Genomic DNA, 19708 nt, shown 5'->3' with positions numbered 1-19708 from the left:
TTCCGGGTGGAACATCGGCCTGGAGTGGACCACGCCAATGCAGAAGGTCTCTCCAGGTATTTCCGCCTTAGTGATGAGGACTCCCAAGGGGTTGGGTAGTTCTCCCCACTTTCAGCTGGGGGGGACGCGTGTTAGACCTGTCTGAATTTTTTGCGTAGTCCCTCCTCATTATTATTTATTTTGTCCCCTTTTTGCCCCTCATACCCTTAATAATTTTTGTGTCTACTACTTTTTATAGGTGTTGGTCAAGGGGATAGGTGTTCTTTTTCCCCTCATAATCTTTTACCTCAGGCCCAGAGGCCTGTTCTGACAAGGAAAGTTGGAACCACAAAATGGTGGCTACCAACTGCCAAGTCCAGAACTTACCCATAGACCAGCATAGGGCATTCCAGAACCTTCTGGTCCATTCTGGACCACCGAGGGGCAGCCTATAAAAGGCGGAATGCGGGGCAGCCATTTTGTCTACCTGTGAGAGTCAGCTGGAGGACAGGCTATCTTGAAAGGTGGGGAGAGACTAGTGAAGGGGTTGATCTCCTGGACTGGGAAGCAGCCTATTAAATCCACTTCTCTACCTTTCCTTTGGGATCCTTGTCTTGTCCCCGTTGTGAAGGATTAAGGGAGACCCTGGGCGCCTGACCAACCCCTAGCTTAAGAAAAGTGGGGTGTCAAAGGAGAAGGAGACTGCAGTGCTGTGTACGCAGTCCTCTGCCCAGAGGAGAGGCTTTTCTTTGAGCAGTATTTGATAGAGGAAGGGTTAATCCTTGTGGCCCCCTCGTGCAGTGGACATTTGCATTCTGCCTCTGTCTGCCGTGACTTTCTTTTGAGGCAGAACCTTTTCCCCCCCGAGTTTATCACTTACTGACTGGGGCGGAAGCGGAGGAAGGCTGTGCAGTGAAAACCCCAATTCGGCCCCTGTGGAGAAGCGCTGGATTAGCGCTGTGGTCGCTGATGCTGTGAGGAAGTAACAGCCCTGAGGTAATGTCCCCGGTCCCAGGGAGAGAGGAGGAAGCGGGCAGGCGCTGACGCGAGTGCGCGATCTCCATTTGGGAGACGCTGCTTCTGCGCGCATGCCCAAGCAGTGAGGTATCCCTGGCGCAGGAGGGGCCTAAGATCGAGCAGGCCCGGGAGTGTAGTGTTCCTTCCTCGGAGCGGGAGCAGCGGGAGGAATCACCGGCACGCGCGCTACTGCGCATGCCCGCCGGAGGAGCGTCTTTGCCGTCCAGCGCTGAGGAGAGGCGCCGGCGGCTTCTACAGGTTGCGGAGCAATCGGCTTGTCCCTCCTGCCCAAGCGCCACACTGAGGAGCTGGCCCGGGCAGGGAGGGAGAGATACGAGGCCCGGTAGGGGTCTGGGGCATCGTGGTGTCTGCCCTTGTGGTTTTTCTGTGCGAGGGCTACAAATAGGAGTCGTCCTGAGCTGGGGGGCACTGAGGAGCCTACTGAGGCGTGAAAGCCTCTTCAGCCTCGGTTCCTCGAGCCCCTCGCTGTCATTACTCCCCCTGCTTCTGACACAGAGAAGGACCCAACACATTGTGGATACAAGTAAGGAGGTAGTTACGTGGGGGAGTGACTTCCACAGAATTAACTGTATATAAATTGAGACTCTGACTCTGGGAGTACAGCGTCTATGAGGAATCCCTGACAGGGTTCTATTGTAAGCTGACCTAAATGGTTCTTAACCCATTTCTCCCTAACAAGATAAGAAACAGAACTGTAAATGCTATTTTTGTAAAGGAAAGTGTTACCCTGATCTAATTAAAAGGCTGATCTTACCAAACTTTAGAGTAATACTGTAATGAGAGAAGATGCATAGTAAGCTGAGTACAGTAATTGCCTAACTGAGCTATAAAAGTGTAAGAATCATCTGCCAGTTGTCTAAGTGAACTGTCTATACTCTAAATGCTGGTTGTTAATATGTTTTAGAATTGAAAAGTATTCCTGCTATATTCCACACAAACTGAAGTGTAATTTAATTGTGAATTCTAAAGGCAATAAGAGCAAAGAAATATTATTTTTATAAAGCAGTACTTATTTTCCTATACTTTGGTGTAGTGTTGTTTTTGTGTGCTATTGCGTGGATTTACTGCTGGGTGGTCTGCAACCTTCACACTGTGCCTCTAGAAATTGCATGTCTTACCCCTAGGCCAGGCTACCCTAGGTGACCTGGCATCTCAGGTTCTAACAAACACCATCAGTGTTTTTGTAACTTGTTAATCCACTTATAAATTTGTAACACATCAGTACACCAGTGACTTGTAACTGGGAGTAAGTAGACAGGTCGTGTTGGGTTTCTGAAGATTAAGCATGTAATTAAAAGCTCTCTTTAATGCAAAATCAGATTTTTAATCACAATTCTGAAAATGGTACTTTTAGAAAGATGACAAGTTTTTGTACCAATCATTTGGTGCCTGCTGCTTGTATCTTGGTCACATGTATTTGGCAAATGGTCTTTGTATTTTGCTCGCAGACAGTAAGACAAATGGCAGCTAGATGATGGTAGTATGGTCCACTCTGAATTAACAAGGGGGAAGACCTATCGCCTACCACATTTGCCCATCACAAAGGCCCTGCGTGGGCACTCTCACACAGGGTTTGCCACTAGCTTATTGTGACCCTATAAGATTTGGGGCAGGGAAGCAGGAAATTCCAAGCACCTCTAGAGGTGGAATCATCTGGAAGCTTCTTCTACTTCAAAGTGGGCACTCCATAAATATTGGACCTCAGATTCCAACTCTTCAGCACACTTCTGGACCACTGGTCTCTGCCAAGAAGAAGGACTGCCAGGCTGCTGAAAGGACAGCCACTCTACCAGATTGCTTCTCTAAAAGACTGCTGCCCTGCTGCTGCTTACCTGCTGCACTGCTGCCTGGGTGAGAAGTAATAGACCCGCAGCTCTGAACCCAAGACCTAAGAGTGACTCCAAGGGCTATTCGACTGGCCTACTGATTCGTAGCTTCAGGGATGTAACAGGCTTTCATCAAAATTGAACCCAGCACCTGGACTCTGCCATCTGGGAAGCCTACCCTGCCAAAGGGTGCCACCTCAGTCCTTGACTCTTGGCCTAAAGGTGCTCTGCCAGCCCATCGATGGGCCCAGCAGAACCAACGCATCACCTCTGATGAACAATCCCAAGCTGAGCGAATACACTGCCTCTGCTACACAGACTATCTCCGCTTTGTATCATCCTCGCAGTACGCAGCCTCATTAGAACTGCCTCTATGCAATGCATCCCTAATGCAGGACCTTGCATAACTGACTCACAGCCCCTTGGAAACAAAACTGTACATTACCTTGACAACCTGGACCTCACATCACCTCGGCTGGCAATGCATCCTTAACGTGGGACACTGCAAACCAGGATAAGGCACTCTTGTTTAGCTGGCCTAACTGGGTCTCTGTAGCCAGCCCTCACTCCATTGCAGTCTGACTGATTGTGACTTTGTTTCGGTCTAGCTCAACCAGACAACCACAGTTGGCGCTGTGTACTTTTTGATGCTATTTTCACCACTTACCAGCATCCATTTCTCCTGAATCGGTCATTTTGGTCTTAAATTATTTATTTAAGTTTGCTCTAGTTTTCTAAATTGGTGTGGGATTTTTCTTGTGCTGTTTTTTCACTTTATTACTGTTTGAAGTGCTGCATAAATAGTTTACACAATGCCTCTAAGTTAGACCTGCTTTTCTATGCCAAGCTACCAGAGGGTTGAGCACAGGTTAATTTAGAGTTGCTTTTGACTTCGCCCTGACAAGTATTTCTATTTCTGCGTGAGCAGGGTTTCACCCCCTCAACTATTAACCCAATTTCCTACACAATGCACATATAGATGAAAAATATAAACCAAATTAGAATGTGTATAGGAAAGCAAATATTTGCCCATGCCAATTAGATCAGCAGATCAATTTTTCAAGACAGAAGTGACAAAAATGTTCTCTACTGCATGAAGTCTATAAAGGAAAAGTGATTATAACTGCTGATATGTAGGCTTGATATCTAATGCAAATTCTATTATCTAGTCTGTAAAAACTGACGAAATAAAGTTTGAGTCACCATGGAAAAAAGTGTACGCCAATCATATACATGTTAACTTTAATGTTTAGACCGTGACCAATAAGCGATGATGATCAGAAACAATTTTTGATGGTATTTTTGACTTTCCCGTCCCTTAAAACATATAAAATGAAACCGCAGATGGGCATATAAACAGTTATACTCTATATCTCAAATAATGGGCAGCCATTTTGGAAAATCCGCCATATTGGATTAACATGTCATGATAGAGTGGTAGACTTTTCACCATCGTTTTCTACGGAACATTTTCAATAAGAATCCACTCACAGAAATTATATTGCAATTAGTTCTAGGTTAGCCATTTTTTGAACTAATTTGACTAGACTAAGTCCTGGAGTTGGTTCCTACTGGAACCATGCAATAAAAGATCCATTAGATTTAGTTAAACGCATTATCAAATTGCTAGCAGAATAAAAATAAGAAAAATAAAATTGAGGCAGCCATACACTAAATATGCTGCCTATTGTAAAAGAAAACAGAACATTGGAGAGTAGCCAGAAGTTCTAAATAGATCCGAATCTTCTGTATAAGTTGTCGATATCTTACCATTAACGATATATATTGGTGAAGATGGAGAAGGAGACAGGACATGGTGTAATCTGCTTGGTGCACTTCGCTGAGCTGATTCTACTAAAATAGACTTGAAAAGGACCTTGGTCACCTTTTGATGATACTTCCTTTGCTCTCTGTTTGGAAAGTATTAAATCAGGCTCCCCGTGCGACCCTTTACCAGTCAAGATCTTGAAACAACTTGATCTGGATTCCCGTTGTGTTTTGAAGGAGATTCTCAATTCTTCTCTGAGAGAGGCCCATGTTCCACAGGAGTGGAAACATGCAATGATTGTTCCTCTCTTAAAGAAGGCTGGAGCTGACCCCTCTAATTTATCTAACTTTAGGCCTATCTCGCTGTTGCCTATCCTCTCCAAGATTCTAGAAAGGCATATTAACACACAGCTTACTCATTTTGTGGAAAGTTCAGGTTTTTTGCATCCATCTCAATCAGGCTTCAGGTCGAATCACTCCACCGAAACAACACTTTTAGAAGTCACCAAGAGATTGCGTCACTGTATTGATCGCGGAGAAACATCTGCACTCATACTACTTGACTTGAGTGCGGCCTTGGATTCGGTGTCACATTCCATCCTTCTCGCATCTCTTCGGTCTCTAGGAGTTGAGGGTCCTGCTCTGGCTTGGGTGGCCTCATTTCTAAGTGGCCGCACTTTCCAGGTCTTCTCTGCAAAAGCCTCTTCCAAAATTTGCTCATCGGCGTACGGTGTACCCCAGGGGTCTATCTTGAGCCCTTTATTGTTTAATATCTACGTTAGACCCCTGGCCACCATAGTGGAGGAAGCTGGCCTCACTTTATTTTCTTACGCCGACAATACGCAAATTATCTTCCCTCTTTCAAATGTTGAAGGTGGCAAAATCTCTGTTCTTAAACAAGGATTGACTAGGGTTTCTGAGTGGATGCGCAGTAACTTCCTTAAACTTAATGGAGATAAGACCGAGGTTGTCATCCTGGGAAAAGGGAGAGATTCATGGGGTCCTCAAAATTGGCCCAATGAAATGGGCCTTACTCCCAAACCTGTTGCCCAGGTCCGCAACCTCAGATTTCTCATTGATGCGAAACTCCATCTGCTTTGTCATTCTAAGATTATTTACAACAAGGGATGGTGATGGACAGAGTCTCTGAATTAAGCAGAGTACTCTCACCCAGTCAAGAGATCAGGGCTAGATCCAACACCGTTTTTTAGCTCATTGCACCATCCCAGTTTCAGAACCTGGCTGTATGCAAATTAGTCTGTCCCTGGCCCAGTGCATCATGGGAACAGGGCAGACCAGACTACAAAAGCCAATTCTTACACTGGGAAGGAAACAAGCTTCCGGGGACCGGTTTCTGCCATTTCAGGCGTCTTCGGCCCGGCTTGCTTGAATCCTGATGGTGCAATGAATGTCATTCTAAGATGGCTCCAAGAAATCCTCTGGATGCTCCCTGTCCCCACACAGAGGACGGTGGTCCAGGCGCTGGTTGTTTCCCGCCTGGACTATGGAAATGTTCTTTACTTAGGAGCTGATGTAGCAACTTTAAACAAACTTCAGGTTGTGTAGAATGCGGCTGCACGGCTCCTACGTCATGTTCCTCGAAGAGCCTCCATTTCCCAAGCACTTTATGATCTTCACTGGCTTAGGATTGCCAGTCGAATTAAATTCAAGGCTCTTTGTTACATTTTTAAGATTAAACAAGGCTTAGCCCCTGCATATTTACATGACCTCATTCAAGCCTATCACCCTAGTCGTTCACTGAGATCCTCTGGGAAAGATGATTTTGTGATTCCGAGATTCAGGTTGGTGAAGATGGGCGGCCGCTCATTTTCCCACCTGGGTCCGAAGTTCTGCTTTGCCCGCATCCTTAAAAACTGAAATCAATTTCCTTCGTTTCCGCAAGGGACTTAAAACGTGTCTCTTTCAGTAATGATTTATGGTTGCTCTTTTTTCCTCTCTCTTAATCTGTCCCTTGGCGCCGGGAAACCCACTGCGGGTAGCTGTGCGCCTTATAAGCTAAATAAATAAATAAATAAATAAATAAATAAATAAATACATAAATAATGTACCAAACTGAAAATGAATCAAATAATTCTAACAGAGACTGGTCTGGTTGAGATTATGTTTGTTGCCAATTGCAGAAAGGCCAAGCTCTGCTATCTCCTTTTCTTGCTTAGCACGTTGGAAAGTTTGCTATCCTCTCTGCAGACGCCATCGTAGGTGTCAGGACGTTTTACCATGCATTTTTTCCAAAACAACTGAAACAAGCAAGCCCGAAAATAAAGACTACTTATAAACATACATCAGATACTTACCTTCCCCTTTAAGGAAGAGCTAAAAAAACTGTTCAAATGTCCCAGGGTCTTTGTGGAAAATGGTCATTTTGGAATGGTAGTAGAGAGAGACTAGGACATCTCTTGGGTCTCTCACAGTGTAAATAACCTAAACATGAGACACGATAACAGACTTATGAGGACAAAAGGAACACCAATATCTTAAAAGCATAGCAATTTACATGTCAGACTTTCACATTAGAAGTAAAGTATATTGCACTTTGCATTCTATCCTATTTCAAAATAGAGTTCAACAATAGTTTATTTGAATTCTTTGAAGTGGTAGGCACTGGGCTCCAACATCCTGCTGCACATATGATGTCTTTTTTATTCACATGGATTCTCTATACCATCAAATTGCAATTGAATGACCTACCATACCGCAAGCATTAACTACCTCCATTCAGAGGTGGCTCCTCCATTAAGGCGGAGGAGCATCGCTCTACTGCTCTCTCAGCAAACATAAGTTATTATAATTTTATTTTTTCATGCTGAGCTAAGTCAAGGGCAGGATGGGGCCAGGCTCTGCTGACAGGGGGGAGGAGTGATGGGCACTGCTGCAAGTGTGCATGACAGTTTGGCTGGCTGTCTTAGGACAGCCAAACTGTCATGCACACTTCGACCTCTCCAACCCAAGCTGTGCTGCACGGGAAACAACCTTTACAACTAAGTCATTACATCGCACTACCTTTACATAGCAGTCATTACATCGCAACATCCTTTACACAGCACGTCACTACACCGCAGCCATTACATTGCATGTCACTACAACGCATGTCATTGCAATGCATGTCACTACAACGCAGGCATTACATCACAAGTCATTACAATAAATACCATTACAATGCATAGTACCCTTACACTATCCAACACTTACCCAACTGTTGTACTCACTGGAGTTAGGATAGTAATTATCACCCCTATACTATTCAACACTTACCATAAATGCGATGTAATGGTATGCATTGTAATGGTATGCGTTGTAAAGGTATAATGCGATGTAATGGAATGCGTTGTAAAGTTAGTTTCTGAAAATGCGATGTAATGGCATGCAATGTAAAAGAATGCGTTGTAAAGGTTGTTGCGATGTAAAAACTGCGTAGTAAAGGCATACATTGTAAATGTATGCATTGTAACATCATACATTCGTGCTGCACAGCTGGGTGGAGACCAAGCAGAGGCTCTTAGGCCCAAACTGAGTGTAAAACCAGCCTGCTCACACCAATCACGGTTCTGCTCTCATGCATTACCAGCATGAGAAAAGATTCATGATTGGCATAGGGGACTGGGAAGCTTGCATGGACTATCAGGAGTTGAGAGGAAAGGTGCAGATGAGCACCAAGGTGGGGCCAGTAGGTAAGTGCTTTTCCATTTATTTATTTATTATTTACCCCCCTAATCAGCCCCTGATATCTCCCTTCCTCCATCATCTGGTGACATGCTGCATTCTTCAACAAAAGGCATATCTCCAGTCTTTTCTTCACTTTTCCCCAGACCCAAGTTTTGCCCCTCAATGTTGGCCTATTGCAGACCTCATGCTCCGTAAGTCCTTTCTTACCACGCTTTACTCATGTTAGTGATGCAATCTGTGAGGTCTTAGTGTTGCAAATACTAAAATTACTGAATTTCTGACTGAAATGATGAGCACTGTCTGTTTGCCTTAAACAATATTTATTGAAAAGCTGACTGTGCATCCAATTAATATACAGCTATAAAAAAAAGCAAAACCTAATTCTAAAGAGCCGCCCAGTAGGAGGAGGTGGTGTACACAATCAGCACTCTTATTTCCTGTAAAGCGGTAGGAGCCCCATGGACTCCACGTAGAATGATATAAACTTGCAGCCCCATTAATGGCACTCTGCCTCCGGAGCATGTTCCTTGGAAGACTAAGTGGCTGATGTGCTGCAGGGAGATCAAAGAGTGGCTACTAAAATGGAGATCCACAAGGACAGCAAACCACCTGAGAAATGTGCCTCATACAGGCGCATTTTGTTATTGAACATAAAAGATAAAATACTTGCCAAACTTCTGGCCACGTGTTTGATCCAGTTGGTCCATCCGGATCAGTTCAGCTTCATGCCAGGTAGGATCACAGTGCTTAAACTGAGTTACATGGTGTCCTCGGGTCGAGCGGAGCTGATCTAAGAGGACGCAATTATACTATCTCTGTATGCACGTATGGCGTTCAACAGGATAGAGTAATCCTTTATATACGTTTATGTATGCAGTGTTGAAAAAGTTTGGATTCAGCCCTTATTTCCTGTCCTGGATTTGGATCCTGTATTCTGATCCACTTGCCCAGGTGGCAGTGAATGGGAGTACATTGGCTTTGTTTTCGCTGCAACAGGGCACAAGCCAGGCTTGACCTCTTTCTCCCTTGATCTGTGCCCTGGTGCCGGAGCCACTGGCATCATTGGCGAGAACCGATGCTATGATTAGAGGACTGGGATGGACCCCGGAGTGGGAAGATAGAATTTCCCTCTACGCAGATAAAATTCCGCTGACACCACCGACTCCCTGGAAAGAATCATACAGGTGCTTACTATAACCAGAGATACTCAGGCTATTGGCACAAGTCACTAATATATATATACTCAGAGGTAGGACTCCATTGTTGGTGAATACTTGTGAGGCCCAACCCAAGGGGTGATGGGTGGCTTCAAATATTTGGGTATTTTTATCACACGCGATTCTGGGGGTTTCAATCCCCGTAATCTGGAGCCGTCCCTGTGTAGGCTGGGAGAGGATATCGGACACTGGAGAGCCCTGCCTTTGCCTCTTTTGAGGAGGGAGGCCAAGTTCAAGATGAGGCCCTACCCCAATTCATGTATGCACTCCTGAACACATGCCATATCAGGTCCCAGCGACCTATATCCAGACCATCAAGGGTCAGGTGCGCTGCCGTGTCTGTGATGGGTGTTCCCAGATGATGTCCTGCATAAGCAGACTTGGAGTTGGTCTGAAGGAGGTATAGCCCATTCTGACATAAAAAAGTACTACTGGGTGGCGCAGTTGACAGCTGTAAACCACTGGGTCCATCCCCCTGGAGGGGAACCGGCATATAAGATGGATTGGAGAACATGAGGCCGGGTAGCCATCTTAGAGCCCTTTATGGAGGTCCTGGGGCTACGCCTACCCTTAACCCTACTGCTAACATAGTGACTCTGTGGCATATCACACTTCTCTGCATGAGGTGTAGAGGCAAAATTACACAGGCCACCCCCTTATTTATTTATAGAGTTTTATATAGCGCAGACTAGACACGATGATGGCATCAGAGCACTTTACAAAAGCTACATCATCAGAAAAGTTGCACGCTAGTCACATATAAATGAGTATCTAAGAAGAGATCGTATATGTTGTTAATTTTTGTTGAAGGTCATGATTGTGTTAGTCATTCTCTATTAGAGGTCAACACAGCTCTTGGTTGATAAGTAGTTTCTAGTTGGTATCTACTTGCATCAGGGCTGGTATTAGGAGAGAGTTTCATTCATCAGAAGTAGTTTGACTTCATTTTTGAATGAGGTGGTGGAGGGGTTCACTTTGATTGTGTGGGGCGGGGTGTTACATATCCTGTGTGCTAGGCCAGAGAAGGTGTGTGTGTAGGTTTTCTTTTTCTGAAATGTTTGTGGTTTCAATAGCAAGGTGTTGGTGCTTCTCAGAGTTCTGCTATTGCCTGCTAATTGGAGTATATTGGCTAGATACTTTGGTGTATTGAGGTGCAGGGCTTTGTGCGTCATGCATGAAATCTTTAGCTGCACTCTTGCCTCATAAGGAAGTCAATTCAGTTCCTTTAGATCCGGGGTGATGTAGCTGTTCTTTCTGTTCTGGAGCCAGTGACGAGTCTTGCTGCCGCGTTTAGTGAGGCTCTTAAAGGAACCAGACTGAATCTCGGTAAGCCACAACAGGTTGTATTCCCATAGTCTATTATGGGTAGAACTAGAGATTGAACAGCTGTTTTTAGGTCATTGTCATTGAGGAAGGGTTTTAGTTTTCTGAGAATACTCATATGAAATTTGGCTCCTCTGGTGGCTGTGCTGATATGTTCCCTCATTTTGAGATTCTTGTCTAGTATTATTCCCAGTGATCTTGTGGAATCGATAATGTGAGGTTTGCAATTGAGGGCTGTTAGGTGTTTCTTCCAATTTACTATGTCACCTTGTCCTTGTAGTGGGGAGATTAGGAGAAAGTCAGTTTGGAGCGCATTGAGTTTCAGGTGGTTTTTGGTTAGCCAGATGTGTTTTTTTTGTAAAGTTGTGTCAAGTAGTCGGATGTCATCCGGCTGTGATATTTTTATGTATAGTTGGGTATCATCCACGTACATATGGTAATGGATATTGGAGAGTTTCAGAATTTTGGTTAAGGGTTCCATGAATAGATTGAAGAGGGCAGGAGATAATACGGAACCTTGAGGGACGCCCAGGATGACCAGTGTGGTTGAGGATAGTGATTGGTTAATCTTGATTTTTTGAGTTTGGTTGTTAAAGAAGGAGGCAAAGCACTTTTGGACAGCACCTGATAATCCCATTCTGTGTTCAAGTAGGTCAAGGAGACTGATATGTTGTACCATATCGAAGGCTGATGAAAGGTCTAGGAGGATTAGAAGGCAGGATTCGTTTTGATCTAGTTTTCTGAGTGCGGCATCAACGATGTGGGTGATGGCCGTTTCCGTGCTGTGATCCTGCCTGAAGCCTGATTGGAACCCTTGTGGAATACGATGTGGCTAGGTACCCTAGCTACACATAGAGGATTTGATAAATGGGACTTAAAAGATCTGTTATGGGTGGGTGATCTCTGGAGACAGGAAGATGTAATTTCATACCCAGAGCTGCAGGGGGAGTACCAGTTGGCCCCAACCGAGACCTTCTGATATCTACAGGTCCGGAACGCTTTTTGGAGGGCAATTCCACGGGGGACAGACCACCCAGAGTCCTCTCCACTTGAGGATGACTACGTGCAGAGGCAGGTGACTTTGCTCACCTACCGCAAATTAATTAATAACACTTCTGACCCCCTGGCCAGGCAGCAAACAGGTTGGGAGTGAGATCTGGAGGAGGATGAGTGGCCTAAAGCCTTGGCCTCCACTAGAGAGGTGGCCATACTCTCCAGGTGTCAACTGGTACAACTGAAAATACTCCATCGCAGCTATTATGCACGTACTACCCTAGTTAAAATGGGCAGATCGGATCATGCAGGGATCCCTATGGGGAGTGGTCAGGATGGTGCCTTTTTCCATATGTTATGGAGCTGTCCCATGCTTCAACATTATTGGGAGAGGGTACTGACCTGCCTCAATGAAGTGGTGAGAAGTAATCTGCCTCTATCTGCCAAGTGGTGATTTCTCATTGTGTGGGCTGAAACAGACCTCGATGTATGGACTGTCTTTGGGTCACCTTGGGACTTATGGTGGCCAAGCAGAATACTGCTAACATGCGTATATCTGAATTAAGCCTGAGTCTTGGGGACTGGAAGAAAGACATGTATTGATTCATGTTGGCAGAGAGGGTGGTATATATGGGAAAGTGGTGCCCAAATAAATGGACCAGAATATGGAGTAAGTGGAATGAATGTGAATGTGAACCTCTGGATGGGACTGATGATGATGCCTAGTAATGTTGATGTTGTTGCTTTTAGCATCGACCTTGGAACACTGCTGTAATGGTCCAATTTTGTAATATTTTAAGGGCTTTGTATATGGCTGTTGCTGTGTTTCTTTACTAGCTACAACGTCTAATGTCACCACAGTTTATTTTGTTTAATAGTTCAATAAGTAGACCTTTAAAAAAAAGTGCTGCCCATTTCTTGGAATACAAAATGAAGAGCAGGTGCAAACAAATCAGTTGAGCAAGTAAAAAAACACATGCATTAAGAATATTGTTATTTCCTCTATTTTCGTATTAGTTTTCTCTTTCAGAGCTGGATCAAATGCTTTTTTTACTCGTGCTACATGATGTCTTTGATGGTAAGGCAAGAAGATGTCTGCATATTTTTTGTGTGCCTTTTTCGTCTGATGGTGATTCGTTATTCTGTTTTTTTGTGATGCTGCATTCTTCCACTGTGATGGTGCTGTATTCAGTTTTGACTATTGTGATGTGCCCTGTTCTGTATTATACCCTTAACTGCTGAGCGTACTTAATTGTTTAGCTCTTTTTTGGCTGTTTGAAGTACTTTGAGCCCTCATAACTTTTTTCCACATAAGGTATCCACACAAAATTAGCATCCTTACTTCGCAATGGCATGGGGTTGTATAGGCACACAGGGTTTGTGGATTCCCCTGGAGTAGGCTGAGTAAATAGCCAAACTATAGCTAAGTGGTTGGTTTTTTTTGGAAAGAAAGTGCTCCACAAAAATGTTTCTGTTTCTTTTCCTAAACATGAGCGAAAATGGTGCTGCTGTGCAGAAAACACCTTGCTTGTGTGGCTCAGCGTAGTCCATGTGACAAGAAAAGGCCAAAATTGCAGTGTGGAGTGATCAAATTTATCCAAGTAAAAACCTACCCTTTGCTGCAGTGTTGGCAGCTGTCGGGAGGTATCCATTGGTGGTTAGACTCATGTGATCCTGATTTGATCTGTTCCTGTTGTTGGCAAGAGGCCCACCCACACAAGTGGGGTAGCGCTTATATCAGAGCAAGTGTGGGAAAGCTGAGTGGTAGGAATTGCTTAGATCCTGGCAGATTCAGCAAGTTTACATAATAGAAATGGAAGGAATATAAGCAATTTTAGGCAGAGTTTGAGATTTGCAGAGCATTGTAGGTGAGAAACCTTTGTAAGATCCATCACCTACTTGGACTTCCCCAGGTGTCTAGTTTTTCAGAAATGTCTGCGCTTGGTAGATTACCCTGGGTAGCCGTCTAACCTGGGCTCAAACACTGTTGCTACTCCTACTGCCAATTTCTCTTTGTTACATATTGTGTACCTTTGTGTTGTGATTGTTTGGGTCAGCCACACATGAGGGACAGTGTTTTTATCGAGGCAAGTGGGGTACGATGGGTGGTAGGAATTTGAGGTTCCCCAGAGATTCTGGAGCTCCAACAAAAATGTGAGGAAAATTAATGATTTTGAGCACATTTTGGGGTATGCAGCGCATTGTGACAAAGGAAGCATTGTGGGTCAATGCAAGTCATACCATCCTGGAGTCCCTTGGGTGTCTAGTTTTCAAATGGTTGGGTTTACGTGGCTTCCCAGGATACCAGAGCATGGTCCAGCATAGTGTAACCATCTACCATTTGAAATAGAAAGAAATTAGGTTTTACTCCAACTCTGCCGCTCCATATGTCAAACCTACATCCAAAAGAATCAACATAGCCTCTTGGTTACCATGGGAATGGGGCTTTGCCCCCCACCTGGGGGAGCACAACAATTGTTGGGATCTTAGGGCTAGAGGTAGGTCCACACACACACACCATCATTATTTTTCGGCATCAATAAAAATATATCCTTGGTGTTTAGTGGGCTTTCTACCACCCTGGGAGGGCAGCATATTGGTGTTGATAACCCCTATTTGTTCCTGGAGTAGAAAGTCTAATGAGCCCCGGGATGGGGTGGCAGCATGACCTTATGTCCAAGGGGCTGATGCCCTTAAAAAAGTACTGAAAAACTGCACACTCTTGTGCCTAGTGGATTTCTGCTTCACAAGTGGTGGGAATTGGGAGTGAACCCTCCCATCCATCCACCCCTCAGTGGCTCAGAAAGTGTAATGAGCCACGGAGTGGGGTGGGAGCATGGATCTATGCCCGGAGTGGGGCATTCGCGCCAATAAAGTGCCATGAAACGGAGCCTCTGGAGTTCAGTCCAGTGGGCATTCTGCCCACCTGTGAGCACAGTGGGGGGTAACTACCCTCATCCAACCCCTGGGGGACAGAAAGTCTAATGAGCCTCAGAGTGGGAGATAGCATGGGCCTATGCCTGGGGGAGGATGGGTGTCCTCCCCCCAAAAATACTGCTGACCCCAGTGTCTAGTGGTGCTTTCTGCCCCCCCTGCCGGTATAAGACTGGGGTGAATATCCCCATCGACCCCCCCTTGGGTGGCAGAAAGTGTAAAGGGTCCCCAGGTGACGGGAGCACAGGGCCATTCCCAGGGGGGTGCTCCCCTCCTTCGGAAAACACTGCAAAACTGAAGTCCCTGGTGTCTAGTGGGCATTCTGTACCCTTAGAAGGGCAGATTTGGTGTGAATGCCCAATTCACCCCCCTCCCCGGAGTGAGAAAGACTAATGAGCCACTGGTCGGGGAAGTAGGGGCCCATGTCCATGCTTCAATGCAAAATATAGGGAGGAAGAGGTTTTATACTTCTAGAGAGGAGGTATATAAGTATAAAACCATTCCTCCCTATATTTTAAAAGTAAAAAATATAAAAATTAATACATTTAAAAATTTAAGATTTTTAAATCTTAAGATTGTTGATATCATGATATGGTAGGCTAACATGTTCACCTATCCCTGTAGGTGGTGCCGATAAAGCCCCTTGTGAGGACAGTCACATAAACAGTTTTTAGTAGGGGACCATAAGTGGTGTTCTCTGATTGACCAACAGGTAATTCATTTATTTGTCTGTAGCGATGATTAAGTAAGAATATGAAGAGTATATGTAGAATAGACAAGAAACTGCATGAAATTGATGAATGTGACGATGTGTATCTTCTCCCTATATTTAATGCATTGAAGCCTACCTGGGGTCAAGGACAGTGCTTAATAGAAGATGTAGGCGTAGAATGTGAATGTGTGAGGAAAAGGATGTTTATTTTCTGTCCCCCTCTTCACTTCCTATACATCTGTCTCTTTCCTGTTCGCTTTTTCTAGCTCATCCAATATGCCAATTTTTTTATCTTAGACATGAGGTGGAATAACTTGAGTATATTGTATAGATGTAAAATACATGTTTAATGAATTTAAAGAAGGGGATTGGACGTTCTGTCTAGTCAATCCAGCAGCAGGCCAAATGTACTTTGTCCCATTCTTGAAGTCGAATATTGTTATATGTTTAGTATGTGAAATAAATGTTAATGAATAGTCAGCTGGATGTTTGATACCATGTTGTCAACTATGAAGGAGAAAATTGACTCTTGTTTTTTATACAAAGGATTTGGCTTATGTAAATTAAAAGTTTGATCTATCATCGAGAGTACGAAAAGATTGTTTGATAAAGATGGTGTGACTAATGAATTCCATCAAAACGCGTTGATGCATAGTTTTTGCACAATTCGGTGGTTGACTGGTCCCACATTTACTTCTAGAATAGTGGGTATTGGGTTCTAGCCAACGCTTTTCTTTCGAATGTGTTATAGTTCATGACAAATTTAACTGTCTATCATTTTTCTCTCGGGGGTTGATTTAGTCCTGTAAATAGACTCTTGATTGTCCCGCATCAACAACATTAGGGACCACCATTGTATGAAATTGTTATCTCTGATTGATTTTTTAAATAAGGTTGATTAGATATATTATACACCAATGATTTTTTTTTTATGATGGCATATTTTTAACTTTTAAGTGTATTGTTTTAAATACATTTTGTATTGATTTCTATTTTGGATATGGTTTTTGGATTTATTGTTTGGTCTTTTATAAGTGTTTATTTTCTTTATCAGTTGGATGAATGATATGGATATGGTAGTGAATTTGAGGAATGTGTACTTGTGTTGGACTCATCCAGTAAAGGTAGCTATGGGCTAACATTGCTGGCTTTATTAAATGTTTTAATAGTGTGTTTTATGCGGAGGTTCATGCAGCATCTCTTTTCTTTAGCTCGGTAAAGAGTTTCAGAAGGATCGAAGGCTGTGCTAGCCTTGCAGAGATTTGATGTACAGATTTCTATAGGAGGCAGTGAGAAGTATTTAACTACTGGCCGATCTTGAAAGCAGTTGTTCTGAGGAACTAATGGCATGGAGATATATGAACACCGATGCAGAATCCAATCAAATAGCTTGGTAAAGGTCATTCCAAGGAAGCATATTTAGGAAGACTCCGGATGTTTACAGGGAACAGGTGGTTTAGCTGTTAGAGTGTTATAGACTGTAGGATGGGAACACTTGATGTCCACTCCTTTCTTCCTCACTCGTACCGACTGTGTGTGATCCTGGGCAAACCATTTTATTTAATGGCATCTGCCTCCGCTTCCTTCCCTTTAAACATCGTGATCATTTTGACAAATCCTGAGAGCGTTAAAGAATAAAGCCCAGATGCATCAAGCTAAAATATGCTCCCAAAGGGGCAGATTCTCAAAATCTGCCTCTTTGCGACCGGTATTTTTGCATTTGGCCCATAGGAATGAATGGGGAGGTATTCCTTAATTGCGACTCGCAATTTGCAAATCGCAATTAAGGAATTTTAAGAAATCGCTATTTTTGAAGCGAGTTCTTCATGCATGGCATTTTGCTATTCCTTATTAGCGAATCCTTATTTTTCGCTAATAAGGAATCTCAAAATGGATGCTTGATGCATCTGGGGTTAGTTGGTAGTCTCCAGGTATGGACACAATATTTGGTAGTCTGCTAGATTTATATAATGAGTTGATAGATCGGGCAGGTCACCCAACTATAATTTTTACCAATTTTCGCCTGGGCCCATATTTAATTTTATTCATCAATTTCTTAGAACAAGTAACCTGTGCACTGGCTATCAGATATTTGTACTTTCTAGGTCCTATACCCTTGACTTACACTCCTGGTCATTGGTATCTGTGAACCTATGGGATCAGGGACTCTAGCATAATGGGTATGGTAGCAACGACAATATACACTCATATAATAACCACAGACTCAAGAAGTTTTGAAAACCTTTATCTAATCTTCATCAAAAGTCATGATCCATAAATTGACAGAAATTAAACTATCGATAAGCAAAATCAAAAATGGCATGTAACTATGCAAAAGATATATGATGCCAACCATTTAGAATTCTAAAGGGAAGGTCGAACAAGGAACATGCTAAAATGCAATTATAGAAAACAGACTTTGCAATGATATTTTCTAACGGACGGGGAAAATAAGGGACATGCTATAACTCACAGTTTAATCGATTTCAAGAGGGTGGGTGAAAAGAGGGAACACGAAATATAGTGACAAAACTGAATTAATCATATAGCTATAGGGAAGGTAAGAAAATGGAACACGGTAATATTTAGAATAACCACTTCAGCTCCTTAAACTAAAGGGAGGGTAAAGAAAAGGAACATCTATATATTCATGGACTGCATTTAACATTCAACCCTAAGGAGGGATAAGAAATGGAACATGCTAAAAACAGCAAGAATCACGATTTTAATATTTGTCACAAGGGAAGGGAAAGAAAAGGAACATATGCACTTAAGACTTTAGCAAGATTCAGGGAGGGTAAGAAAAGGACGCAATAATACTATTTGATACCTACACAGATTTATATTTACCTAGAACAGTGTGAAGACCAACCCTGGCCATGGGTCAGTTAAGGACAGAAGCCCCGAAAATTGCAAGCCAGTAGGCTAGCAGGTGCAGGTCAGAAACAGGACAGTAAAGCCAGATTTGGATCAAAACCAGACCACCAAAGGTTAAGACCAGCACCCGCAGTTCAGTTACAACGCCTGCGCTACTCCCTCACTGCAGCTAACAGTCAGAACCCCGATTGGGTTTAAAATTTTCCAGCAAAGTGCTTCGCCAGCACTTCAGGTCTCAGAACCCCGATTGGGTCAGCAAGTCTTCTGACAGAGTACTCCGCAGCACCTCTGTTCTTTATCAGCTATTGAGTGCGTTGGGTCAGTGACAGGTCAGCTATTTGGACAAGTCGGACAATTTCTCTAGCTAAACCTATTCTAGTTATACTGTTTTCCAGGTCAGTGTACCACCCCCCAATGTTGCAAGTGTAAGGATCCCCAATTTTGATTGGACAAGAGAGGAGGAGAGGTCATCACACCACCTAATATTTTGAATTATGGCGTCTCCTATTCAAATTTATGTTCACGCCCATCAATTTCAGGTTCTCATGAAGTCTTCAACTCGCATAACAATGGATGTTCTATTCACAAATACATTGTATTTTCCCAAAGTTCATTAGGTGAGGTTCCCAGGAGCATCTTCTCTGTGAGTCAGCTCCTTGGTTAAAAGCCAAAGGTCACTGCTCTGGAGACTCGCGGATCTCGCGCAGACGCAGTTTCAACCAATATGGAGTACAGCATTACACAACAGGCCAAGTTTCAAAGTGCAGCATGAAATGGAAAAGAAACAGTTTTAGAACACAGAATTAATGAATACACTGTATACCATGAACATCTACACTATACCCATTACTTTATAATAAACTATAGCATTAGGATTAAGCAGAACGAACAGCTTAGCAAAAGCAGCTGTGCAACCCTCTCACATGTGAGAACATAGAGCAGCCATATTAGCTCTAGTGCGCAGAAGCAACAGATTCTCACCAAGACAGCGAATACGTCAGGTCACATGGGTATGATGGACGCATGCGAAGTCGAAATTCCCGCATAGCAGCGGCCATTTTAGCTGCAAGCGTATTAGGATTAGTAGACACATAAGCAAGCTTCTCTCGGATACCCAATAATGAAGAAAGAGGGGCAATTTAGTAAGACAAACATATTGATTAATTCGTTAATGTTATTCGAGGTTCTTGAATACAAGCAAGTCGCTTTTCGTGCGAATCCTTGCTCCATTAGAGTTTATGACGTTTATGGGGCCCAGAGGATGGAAATTAATGGACAATGTTGCTGGGTCTGGTCAGATCTTGTTCCTGTGATTGAACGGTTCTAAATGTTTGTCATGGGAGATTGGGCAAGTGGAA

At 43.6% G+C, this 19708-nt stretch overlaps 1 pseudogene across 1 annotated transcript in view; it reads right to left on the bottom strand.

The window, feature by feature from the left end:
* Window positions 1-19708, bottom strand: part of LOC144770434 (sulfotransferase 2A1-like) — a 443056-nt pseudogene that overhangs the window by 162313 nt on the left and 261035 nt on the right. The window contains exon 4 of the transcript XR_013598894.1: window positions 6926-7052. The product of XR_013598894.1 is annotated as a sulfotransferase 2A1-like (transcript). The remainder of the gene's footprint in view (window positions 1-6925; window positions 7053-19708) is intronic.

The sequence above is a fragment of the Lissotriton helveticus genome, chromosome 7 (genome assembly GCF_964261635.1).
Source record: "Lissotriton helveticus chromosome 7, aLisHel1.1, whole genome shotgun sequence".
NCBI classification, from domain to species: Eukaryota; Metazoa; Chordata; class Amphibia; order Caudata; family Salamandridae; genus Lissotriton; species Lissotriton helveticus.
This window is presented reverse-complemented; position numbering and strand designations above follow the sequence as displayed.